Here is a 10,989-nt window from a genome sequence, read left to right as displayed (position 1 = left end):
AAAGCATGAAGCTCCCAAGAGCAGTTGGTTGTGGGCTAGCTGTAGAGGTGAAAAACTTCATGGTTTTTCATGCCTTGGTTTTAGATACAGTCAAAACTGCTAGTAGTGTAATTCTTAAAGTACTGAGTTATTACTCTTGTAAATTTAATTGCACATTTCCAAAATTAAATTCGGCACTGGAGCTGGCCCTGCCACCCAATGGTAATGTTGGAGAATAATTTTTCATAGCTTCTCTTAAATCTGATTGCTTTCAACAGAGGGCACTTCTTTTTTTTTTTTTTTTTCTTTCCCAGTAGCATCAGGTTTTGTTCTGGCTTCAGGTAGTCCATTTCTCCTAATGCTGTTGCCTAGCATTGGTATTATGGTTGGAGTCAGAATTTTGAATGCCACTCTTAAAACTGTGACAGTGATCATGTCTTCGACAGTTTCAAAGTATGATACAGCTCTTGAAGTTGCTTGAAAATTGGGGGCAGAGTCACAGGAACCAGGTCAGATCCTGTACAGAGGGAGAGTGTAGCAGAACTCTGCTGGTTTACTTGTCTCTGAGCAGCAGCCAGATGGCTGCTCCAGACATAGGTGCATCCTCAGCAGCAGTCACAAATGTTTTGGCCAGTTTACAATTTATGCTACAACTAAATGGGGAAATCACTGGGGAAATGAGTGGAAAGTTGGTGAAGTGATTTATTCTGGTTGGATGTGTAAAAGGACTGGGAAATAATTCACAGGCAAATCACTAAACTTTCATTTTTCTGCTATGTGTCTTGCAATTTTTAAAAACTTGTTTTGGCCAAAGCAGTTACTGAATTTTGGGTGAATAGGTGAAATGTTTCTGGCTGCCTTAAAACTGATAAATATAAGAATTTCCCCCATCTCCCCTCATCTGGTGATGTGTAAAATAAAGACAATCCATTTGTGAGAGTGATTTCTGGGAATGAAGTGGTTCTGATTATGGCGTGGGAGACAACTCACATAAAATTGAGCATTCCCTATTTTTGCAAGAAATATTAAATTTTTGAGTAGTGCTTGAGTCTCATAGTGCTGGAAGTTTACTTAAAAAATAGATAGTGCTTGGTGTTTACTTAGCAATACATTGTAAATATAATAACATTCTGAAAAAATACATTTCAGGCATATCTTCATAATAGGCTGGCAGAAGATGCACAGATAAATTCCAAAACATTAATTCACTTGTACAATGACTGAAGTCTTTTATAGTGTCTCAGGGGATTCTCCAAGTTTAAAGTTCTGTTATATTGTTCTAAAATCTGTTATATCTTTTGCAAAACTGCATGATTATAAAATGCATTCTTAATTTTACAGACTCTTTGGTGATAGAGTATTGTAGATAAACATATTGCTGCCTTGCTACAATTAGCAGCTCAGAGGACATTTGTTTTCATAGCTAAAAGCTATCCTGTTATCCTGTGTGGCTGTAGACAGACAAGCCACTTAATCTTCTAGGAAATATTTTGTGGTGGTGTTCACAGGGGTCCCAGGAAGAGGGAAGAGATGAGAATCTTGACTCCATGTTTCAGAAGGCTGATTTATTATTTTATGATATATATTATATTAAAACAAAAGGATAAATAAAACTATACTAAAAGAATAGAAGAAAGGATTTCATCAGAAGGCTTGAAAGGGAAGAAATGGAGTGATAATAAAATTTTGTGACTGACCAGACAGTCCAAGCAGTCCAAATGTTTACATTTCATTTCAAGCCTCTGAGCTTAAAGGCCTCTCAGCTTCTCAGGATAAAAAATCCTAATGAAAGGATTTTTCATAAAATGTGTCTATGACAGTATTTCACTTTTCTGTCTTTTCTAGTGAGTTTTACACACTGCAGGACCATTTTAACAGTGTTATGGGACCATGCAGCACTCACTTGAGTCTTCCAAGTGCTCTGAAGGGATAGCAAAGCTGCTTACTCCTTTCAGAGACTTATTTGTGCTATAAAAATTTATAAAAGTTTATCCTACATTTCAGGTAACAATGGTGGGGGTGCAATAAACACATGGTCAGCAAAATGACTTCAACATACACTGCATATCCAGATCTTTCACATTCGGGGAGAAACGAGGTATTTGAGACTCAGATTTGTAGTTCGAAGCACTACCAAAGAGATTGAACCCCGTTATCTGTATTTTAAGCATGCATTCACTAAAATGCATGAAAATTCACTAAACAGCTGAAGATCATAGAATGATTATGATTTAAAAAGACGTCCAAGATCATCAAGTCCAACCTTTGAGTGATCACCACTTTGTAAACTAGACCATAGCACTAAGTGCCACATTTAGTTGTTTCTTGAATGCTTCCAGGGATGGTGAGTCAGCCACCTCGCTGGACAGATCTTATGGAGAAGAAGCTTTCAGCTGAATGAAATCTCCAGAGAAGAGAGCATGAGAAGAAGTAATGTCTCACTGGTATATTCAGGTTTGTCCTGATATACCAGATGTTTGGGGAAAAAAGCCTGTAGAATCAATCATTTCTGCTAGTGAGGCACTACATTAGGGAATGACTAGTCATCTTTTCTGTTTGTGGGCCAGAGTCAAGCTGCTGCATTGCTGAAGGGAACAGAAAACCATGTTGAACTTTTTAGTGAGATGCCCACCGGTGTCTGCAGGTGTCATCTGTGCCCTCTGCTGGCTGCAGCCCCTGAGGCTCTAGTATGTGCCCTAAATTCTTGTCATGCTCTGGTGAGGGAAAAGGTGAAGAAGGATTTCTGTTAGGACTGTTAAAGTGGCAGATTAAGGTTTTTAACTCAAAAATGCTGTGATTTGGATGCCTAAACTTGGTATATGCAGTTCGTGCTGAAATAGTACATAGGATTTACAGGCAGCCTAAGTCTCTTAATTACTGGCTGCCCCAGAACCAAGGTACTTTGTACTCTGTTGTGACATTAACCATATGATTGTTGTGGGACTGCAGGGTGCCATTATCCTCCCTTTAAACGGGTGGTTGTTTTGTGCCTGCCTCAGGAAATCATCACTTGACACAGACAAGCTGTCTCCTGTCTCTACCTGCTGGTAGCCTGAGGGAGCAGTGTGGTCCATGAGACGGCTAACATATGGTATATTTCTTCTGCATGATCCTGAAGAGTTCTGTTGAATAAATATATTTCCTGATATGAAAACAAAGGCAGAGACAGGTGATTGCATATGGTCTAGAGCCCACACAAATATTGTGCTGCACACCACCCTCTGGAATTGTGTGCACAGAGCCAAAATGTCAGTTGAATATATAAAGTAATGATCCATGTTAATTTTCATGCTGTCTGTTTGTGTCTAATTACTAATCAGTAAAATATTTTATCAGTTATAAACTAAGGCTTATACAACTATATACTAAAAAATTCATCTAATTACTACTAACTAAGGAGAAATATAATCAATATACCATGATGGTGGTAACACAGTAGTGAACATAATTAAATCCAAATTTATTCCCTTAAGGATGTTAATATTGATAGGTGCCCTTTACGTTCTTGCCCTTTACTTTCTTATATATAATAAGGGGACAACAAATGTGGGAAGCTTTTGCAGTCCTGAGTGTCAGTGACAATGAAGAGAGGATGACAGTGAAGAGCTGCAAGAGTATTGAAACAACTACATGAAAGAACTATTCTCTAGAGACCCTGATCCTTGACTGGTGTACACAAAAGCTTAGAATTCATCTTGAATACAGCATGCTTGCATCATCATTATCATAATGAAAAATATTGTGAAGTAGGATTAATATTCGATGAAGCACTTCCAGAAAAACAGACAGGAAGGCCTGGAATAGCCACACTTTAGGAATAATTTAGAAGTGGTAAGGGATAAAGTTAGACTACTAAGTTTTGTGAATCTGTTTCCAGCCATCTATACGATGGCTTTCAGTAGCACAGGAGAAAAAATTAGAAGAACTAACAACAAAAAAAGTCTTTAGGAAAGATGAAATCATTAAACAAAACAGTATTTTTAAAGACACACATAAACATTTTTTTTTGTATCAATGTTTTTTTTTTAAATGAAACTCATTACTCCAACTTGAAGTCTCAGGCCCTAATTTTGCTGGCTATCTGCCAGTGCAAAAGAGCTGGCACAAGCACAGTGTGAAAAAATCTTTCAAGTAAGATTTAAGTGCATATGCTTAAGGGATGGAATTTAGTTGTCATCTTAAAAAGGTCATCAGTGCTCTATAACTGAATGTGTTTTAAAATTATGTAACTGTCTCTACTGTCTTGTTGTTTGTACTGAAAAGTGATGGATAGGTACATGTAGAAATCTAATCTGTCTGGAAGTTGTCTAGAACTTATTGCACAGGTCTGAAATCTTCTATACAAGTCTTTGCTGATATATATATTTACAACAGGTTATCCCAGTGTGATGCAGGGAATAAAGCAAATTTTGCTGAACTCTTCAGGATCACATCTTAGGCTGTCTACAAAGTGATCTTGCTGGCCTCACAAAACATCTCTCCATATTGTCATTTTTACCCAAAAAAAATGATGATTAGACTATGTTTTTATTCTGTCCAGATTCCTTAAGTGCCAATTGCTATCTCCCTTTGATGTACTAATATCTTTGTATGTCCCAGAATAAGCAACACAAGAAACTAGATCCAGATTTTTCAGATGGAGAAGCAGAATTTCAATTAAAATTTTAGCATAATGTCAAAACATCAAAGGAGGGTATTTAACAGCTTTCACTTAAACAGATCCTTTCATCAAACCCACTTTGCATTTCCCTGTCCCTAAGTATTACCAGCCTGAGGTTTCTCTAGAAAGGAGAAATACAAAAATAATGAATGGCAATCAAAGTGAACTATTCCTCTAGTGTTTAATCTTTCCAAAATTACAAGAATGCAAGAAATTAAAACTATAAGGCTAACTTATGATTACAGGCAAGACAATGAATAGAAGAAAATCTCTTTGGAAGAGAGTCCACTTAGGAGAAAATAAAGTCGTCTTTGAATATATGACAGTCACCAGCAATCCAAGCCATAGCACTCCTTTCTTTTTTCCTTTTACTCCATGGAGACTCACTGACTCCATGGTGACTCTTTATCATAGAATATAGGTAAGACAAATATAATAAGAGAAAAATAATATATTTGGAAAATACTGTAATTTAACACATAGCAGACCTAAATCCTGAAGTCTGTAGGATTTAAAGCATGAGTTGCAGATACTCATAGGTAACATAAATAATCCTGAATGAACATTTGAATGGTGGCTGGCAAAGCACTGTGCATCAGAGCACAAGGTAGGTAGCTACACGTGCAGCTTAGGAAGGCACAGTTCATTGCAATAGAGTGCTTTCCTCTCATCTTCCCTTTACTTTCCTGGTCCTGGCTGTTCTCAAGAAAAAAAAAGGTATGGGATTGGATGAATAGGTCTAATGTATCAGTTAGTGTGTTCCTTCATCTTTACAGTGAGCCTTGGGGAAAGGTTGTCAATATTAAGAAACACCTAGATAAAAATGCTGAGTGGGAAGAGACTGGTCTGTCCACATTCCCTACTGCTTCACTCTTTCATTTCTGCAGTTCACTTCCTCTGCATCCATTGGGAGGTCCTGGGTGCTCTGTTTCAACTCTTCTGTGTTTTTTTCTTCTCATTCCTCCTTTTTTGGTGATTTCCTGCTTGAATCATCACAAATGTTCTGCTTGAAATTACCTGGCTGATAGTCAAAAGTATTCATGGCAAGACCTGCAGACTTTTTGAACCTGCAAGCTGTCTTACCATAAAGTGCTCAGATCCAGTATCTTTCAGTTTAGCCATGTCAAAGTGTTGTGAAAAAAAAAATAGAACTTCATATAAGTCATACAAGTTTTGTTAAGGCATTACTAGTGATATTTCCAGTTTTTAGACACCGTTTGATAGTTACCATAAATGCCGTGTGAAGGGAGATCAGGCACACGAGTTATGATACCAAGCCTTTCCTTTGCCCAGGATGAAATAACCAATATCAAAGCTTCAATGGAAAAAAGCATGCTTTTGCACAGATGATCAAAACCAGATGGACTCTTTTGTGCTGAACAGTCTGCTGCACATATATATTTTTATTCATGATTCCACTTGGAACTGTAATGGCAGAAACAGCTCTGATTCGTGGACTTATCACTGTAACTGGGATGAGAAAATTGTTACTTCCTCTTGATAACTTGCTCTTCAAAAGCCATAAAACATTATTTCTCCATGTTAAGTCTAAAGGCTTCATCTATTTTTTCTGCATCTCTGTTATGACCAACAACCTGAAAATTCAAAGAAAATGGATATAATAATATGTGTTTTCTGCTAGATTAAGGAATGAACTTTTTATAAGTAAATGGCCACTATATTGAAATCCTGGTTATTTTCATTAGTGAGGCAGGCTATATCTGTGAGAGATGGTGAATTATTTATGCAGATCATGCCTGGCTCTGGGGAGATTTTTAATGTATCCATGCCAGCAGCCACTCTTCACACATCAGAAAGCCAACTGTCTATTAAGCGTCTGACATAATAATTTGAAAAGGTTATTTTATCAAATAAACTGCAGCTAATTGCTTCTAAATGCTTTAACTGACTATATGTTAATCATAACTAGACTCCTGATATGATACTGAAAGTAGTTTTCTTCTGAGGTATCTCTGCTACTTTTACAATGCTTTTGGCAATGGAATAGTATTAAGCAAATACTTTCAGTTCTGTCAGCAAGCTGAATCAGAAAGGTGGTCCTGAGATTGTCTCAGGTCTCCAGTGACACTTATCTTTCTGCCTCCACTGCTGGGTTTTCCTAAGGAGCAAAATGAGGAGTCTCTTTTCACCAAAGAGACTACTCAGGAATAACAAGGCGCACAGTCCCATGCACAGACTTTTGTCTACATGGCACATACAGCCCTATCCAGTTCCTAGGGATGGCTGTATGGAGAAACTAGGACTGGTGACCTGTGCTGCAGGGAATGCACAGGCAGAGCATGCTGAGATTCATAAAATTAGAGGGTTTTGAGAAAGTGGTTAAAAAAGCAGGCCTCTGAGAGCAGACTTGTGAACATTGCTAATACAGCAAAAAGTTTTCTAAGCAGTAGAGCAAACGTGAGAAATAGCGCAATAGACTTTTGTAATGTGTCTTCATAAATTGCAACAAAGTTATTTAATGTATATCTTTAGAAAGTTAGTATGAATGAGTCTCTGTGCTTTGTCTCTCATGAACCAGCGATTGCGTTAACTACCATTACGTATGTTTCATATGATTAGATAGAATTTTTGTCAATAGGTTTTGCTCTATGTGGGATTAGCTGAAACCTAAGTTGAGATGGCTTTATGCTATGCTGTAATGTAACACGTCCTAAGCATTCCCTTTAGATCAGAGAGCTGTTAACATAATCTGTCTCCATTGTCCTAACGATGTACTGAGACTGATGTGCTGAATAAATAGCTCATGACACTAGTTCAGAGTGCCCCGTCTTGTTCATGAATGTATATAGTTGCCAGCAGAGCAAATGGCAACTATAGATGTGTGGAAAGGGGAGATGAAAAGACGTTTTGTGATAAAGAGACTGTGTGTTCTAAAGTTGTACATGCAAGGACAGTGAAAACTGATGTGGAGTCTACTGTCCCTGATGGGGGGGCTGGGGCTGTGAGGGTCGCTCCTTCTCGGGAAATTACCGCTCCAGGTTCAGTTCAAATGTGTCGGGTGCTTGGCAATTCGGAGAGTTCTTTTTTGGTGAACTGTGCCAATAAGTCACGGCCTAAATTTTCTGTTGTTTGTCAAGCTATTGATACAGGGAAAGAAACAGCAGCTTTGCTTCCAGAGAGCAAAGAAGTAGAATCGAATGTAATGATTAGCAGTGGTAGCCAAAAATTGAGTCAAAGTAGAGGGAGGAAAGAACTGGATGAAAGAGTAGAACCTTTTCAAAAGTTCTCTAGAAAAACACAAGTTGAAGTTTTAAAAACCCCAGAGTTTGGTCCTTTTACTTTAGAGAAAAAAGATAGAATTTTAAATCCTCAATTTAATGTTAGCAGCCCTCCAGCTGAGTTTTCGTTAGCAGGGAGACACTGTGAAACATGTAGTAATGTTTCTAAAGTTATCAGAGATATAAATTCGAAGACAAACACTGAGGCAAATTTCAGCTTTGTTCCTAGATCCGGGGAACACACCTCCTTCCCAACCCCTTTGGGCAGAGCTTCGGAGGAGGCGTGCTGTTTGGTAGAGCCCTCCCCTGTCCTTCATGGCAAGGCTCCAAGGGGAGCGTGTTGTTTAGAAGTCTCTGCCAAGAATCTAGAAGTGTGTTCTCATGCTCACCCTAGCAGAATTCCCAAAAAAGCTAGTTGCTACAGCAATGTCCCTGCCAAAAATTCAGACATTAGCAGACATTCAGACATCTACTTTCAGTGAACTTGTTTGTTCCCCTGAGTTAGAAAAAGTGATGAAAGATAGAAATAAAATGCAAACTACAATTAGACAAAGTGAAACGTAGTCCTATAGTTCTTTTTTAGATAGATTAACTCAAGCAGTTGAAAGGCAATGTCCAGATGAGCAAGCCTGTTCCTATATTGTTCAAAACCTTGCTTATGTAAATGCTAATTATGAATGTAGAAAAATTATTTTAACTTTGCCTGATCAGCCTCCAACCATTACCCAGATGCTAACAGCTTGCAGTAGACTTATAAGTTCACAAAATCCTGCAAATTCACAAGTCAATGCTTTAGAAAAAACATTAGAAGACAATTTGACACAACAAATAGATAAAATTGAAAAGCTGTTAGCACTGGCAGTTAGACTCTGACAAAAGGCCTCATTGCTTACTTGTTGTAAACCTAGTCATGTTAAAAAAAAAGATTGTCTTGTGTAAACATTCCAACCGAAACAACTTTCTACCTGTCATAAGATATGATTGTCATGATGTATATGATCTGCTAATGTCTTGTACAAGTTTTGTCCTTAGTTCACAAAAGTTTCCAAAATCCAAATTACTACACTACATAGGTGATTTGCTCATCACAGCTTCAACGCAGACAGAGATACAGCAAACCTGTGCTAGTGTTAAGACTAAAATCCAGAGTGCTAGACTTGACATTTCTACGACCAAACTCCAAAGATACAACAAAAATCCAAAGCTGAGACATCAACTCTCCAAAGAAGACAAGCTCTTCCCTGCATTCCAGCTGTAATTCGAGCTTTTGAGCTTTTCCCTCAACCTTTTAATTTAATCACAGATTCTGCCTATGTTGCTAATGTAGTTAAGAGATTAGAAGAGTCAATTTTTAAAGATGTTAGCAACGAAATTTTATATCATTGGCTTTCATGTCTTTTTACAACCTTGCAATATAGAACTAATCCATATTTTGTTTCTCACATCAGGGCTCATTCTTCACTTCCTAAATTTTTAGTAGAAAGAAATGCAAGAGCAGACAAACTGACAATAGTTATTTCAAACACTTTGCCAAACATTTTTGAACAAGCAAAATTGAGTCATGCTTTTTTTCACCAAAATGCACAAGCACTTGTATGAATGTTTCAAATCTCTAAAAGTCAAGCTAAAGCTATCATCTGTACTTTCCCTGACTGTCAGCTTGTGCAACCTCCTGCTTCTACAGGAGCAGTCAACCCCCAAAGTTTGCAAAGCCTGCAGTTGTAGCAAACAGATGTCACTAAATACCCTTCCTTTAGTACATTCAAAAATATTCATGTTTCAGTATACACGTTTTCTAGTGCAATTTTTGCTTCCCTTCACACAAGTGAAACAGACAATCATGCCTGTCATCATTTCCTGCAAGCTTTTGCTTCATTGGGTGTACCCCAAGAAGTAAAAACTGACAATAGTCCCGCATACATATCTCAAAAATTAGCCACGTTTCTAAACGAATGGAGTGTCTGACACATCTTTGGTATTCCCCACTCTCCCACAAGCCAAGAAATATTGAAAAGGCACATCAAACCTTAAAACGCATTTTAGATCAGCAGAGAGGGGGAGTGGAGATCACACCACAGATGAGGCTGAACAAGGCTCTGTATGTTTTTAATTTTCTAAACAGTTCGAGTGCAGAACCTGATCCACCAATCTTTAGGCACTTTTCAAATAACACACAGGCAAAACTGAAAGAAAATCCTCCTGTTCTAATTAGAAACCCTGAATCTGGACAGATTGAAGGTCCTTTTCAATTAATAACGTGGGGCAAAGGGTATGTTTCTGTCTCTACAAGTGCTAGAATTAAGTGGGTCTCTGCCAAAAACGTCAAACCATATCGCACCTCAGAACCAGTTGATGAGCCCAGAACTGAGGAAGCAAGTATGCAGACGTGAGCCAAACAGAGAGATCCCGGGTCTTGCCTGACATTCCTTGTGCATCAGTAGAACCTGCAAACTCCGATTTTGTGTTAATGTTATTTATGAGTGTGCCAATTGTATGTTGAATGTTTGTTTAACAGAACTAATTTTTGGCAAAAGTTTAAGTTATTGTTTTTTAAAAAGAATAAAAATTTAAAATTGATATATCTGTAAAGATTCTGCCAAAACTTAGCTCAGGAAAAAGATGGAGAAAATTCAAGTTATATGTTCATATTAGTAGATTTTAATTGTTTTTTGTCGTGCAGATTTGCCTGTAGAACAACCGAAAACAAATGTTTAGGTGACCTTAGCCAAAGCAGCCGGCTCAGATACTATATGTTTGTCTAACTCAGAACCAGAAAAACCTTTTTCAACCTATCTAGTTAGTGTGCCAGTAAAAGAGTTGCCTTTAGTCAAAAAACAATCCAATAGTAAGCCAAGTAGAATTGACAATAGAAACAAGCCCTCATTTAATTAGAACGTTTAGTCCAAAAAACTTCCCAAAGCAGCATCTGAACCTCAAGAATTAGAAATCCTTAGCTCTTTGACCATAGATTTTTGTTTTCATAGCTCATGCCTTGCAAAAAAGTGATCCCCCAAAGTACAATGTTACCCCCCATTATTTTGCATATAAGAATTTGAGTTTTTAGTGTAATTTCTCAAACAGTTGAAATGTGCTTTCTGAAGCTGATCAATA

This window comes from Ammospiza caudacuta, chromosome 5 (assembly GCF_027887145.1).
Source record: "Ammospiza caudacuta isolate bAmmCau1 chromosome 5, bAmmCau1.pri, whole genome shotgun sequence".
NCBI lineage: Eukaryota > Metazoa > Chordata > Aves > Passeriformes > Passerellidae > Ammospiza > Ammospiza caudacuta.
This window is presented reverse-complemented; position numbering follows the sequence as displayed.